Here is a 2083-nt window from a genome sequence, read left to right on the forward strand (position 1 = left end):
TAATATTTATTATGAAAGATGATGGTTAAAGATATTCATTTTAATAAGAGCAATATAATCAAAGAATATCAATAAAAAAAAAAACATTAGTCTCAGTATCTTTATCATTATCATCACCATTTATCCACTTATTATTACATTTACTTTCCTGAATATAGTAATTTTTCTTGTTCCACGATAAAATTTTCTTGGGGGTCCGTGAAGTTCAAAGGCCCGAGTGGTGGCGACGAAACGGTGGTAATATTGTTGTGTTAGAATTGATATCGACAAATTAACAGCAGTAATTTGGTAGAATATACTTTAGAGTTTGTATATGAAACACACACACACATACACATACATACATACATATAAATATATATATATATATATATATATATATATATATATATATATATATACTTATATATGTATATATATATTATTATATATTATATATATTATATTAATATATATATTAATATATATATATATATATTTATTATATATATTATATATTATTATATTATATATATATATATATATATATATATATATATATATATAATTATATTTTATATATATATTTGTTAGTGCATTGTGTCGTTGTGTGTGTGTGTGTGTGTGGTGTGTGTGTGTGTGTGTGTGTGTGTGTGTGTGTGTGTGTGTGTGTGTGTGTGTGTGTTGTGTGTGTGTGTGTGTACGTGTGTGTGTACGTGTGCGTGCACACGTGTATGTATTCGTGCGTGTGTGTGTTTGTGTGTATGTTTGTGTTTCTGCGTGTGTGTGTGCTTGCGTGTGAATATGCATATGTCTGCATGTGTGTATGCGAATTCCCATAATTTTTTCTCCGTCCTCTCGTGATTACTTAATAAATCACAAACGCATAACTTCATCTACGTATCTTATTATCTGGTTTGTCTGTTACAGTCGCCAAATATACTGTGAATGTGGGTCGCTAAAGTCCTTTAAAAAATAATCTATTTTAGTTATATTATAACTCGGTCTTCTCTTTCTAAAACTGCCGTCACCTTTCTCTGTTCTTATCCAAAAATAATATAGATTTTACCTCTGATATCTCAAGTTCAAATCATTGTTGAATTGTCAAAATACGGAATGGAAATACACAATACATAATTTTCCCAAATTTCAAAATAATTCCAAGAATGGAATCTGTAGTTCACAGGATTATGGTGTATATTTTTAGGCCTAAATATTTATTTCCGGGAATTTTACGAAGCGTAAATAAAGTAAAGAAAATAATATTATATTCTACGCTGTTCCACGTGTTACGGACAAGCCAGAGAAAATTTGCCTTAAGATAACACGAAATAGTTTTATTCTATTCTTTCTCTTCTCCTTCGTCTTTCCTACGCATCTTTATCTTCGTTTTCTTCTTGCTTTGTTTTTTTTCCCTCTTGTTTTTTTCTTTTCTTTTCTTATCATTATCTCGAATGCCATTATCATTATCAATTGATATTCTTCTCTGCCTCCTTCTCCTTCATCCCCTCCCATTCCTCTTCTTCTCCTTCATACATATAATTCTCAGTCTCCTCTCTTTCTACAATCTTCCTTTTTTTTTTATTTTTCATCCTCTTTTATCAAACGCCAATATTGCAAACGTCCGGGGTTTTCCAAATCACAGACCGCACTGATTACAGTCACGACAGTCGCCCTCCGTTTTCTTTAGCTTTTATGCTCTGCCATTATCTCGTTTTCTGTTTCTTACTATGGGCTTCATTTTATTTATTTATTTATTTGTATATTTTTTGTGTTTGGATATATCTTACTGTACGTAACAGAGAGATATGTCTGTCTCTATGGGTGTAAATATATCGCATATCTGTAAATCTGTGTCTTTATATCTTTCGTAATCTATTTCTGTCTTTTTTATATTTGTGTATGTATCTATTTATCTGTCTGCTTATATCTATCTATATCTACTTTTTATCCATATCTATCTATCTACCTATCTATTTATCTATTGATGTGGTTTATCTATTTATCTTATCAGTCTATTTACCTATCTGTCTATTCGTCTACGTATCTATCCAACTATCGATCTATCTATCTATCCATCTATTTATAAGTCTTTTTATCCATC

This window comes from Penaeus monodon, chromosome 35 (assembly GCF_015228065.2).
Source record: "Penaeus monodon isolate SGIC_2016 chromosome 35, NSTDA_Pmon_1, whole genome shotgun sequence".
Taxonomy (NCBI): Eukaryota; Metazoa; Arthropoda; class Malacostraca; order Decapoda; family Penaeidae; genus Penaeus; species Penaeus monodon.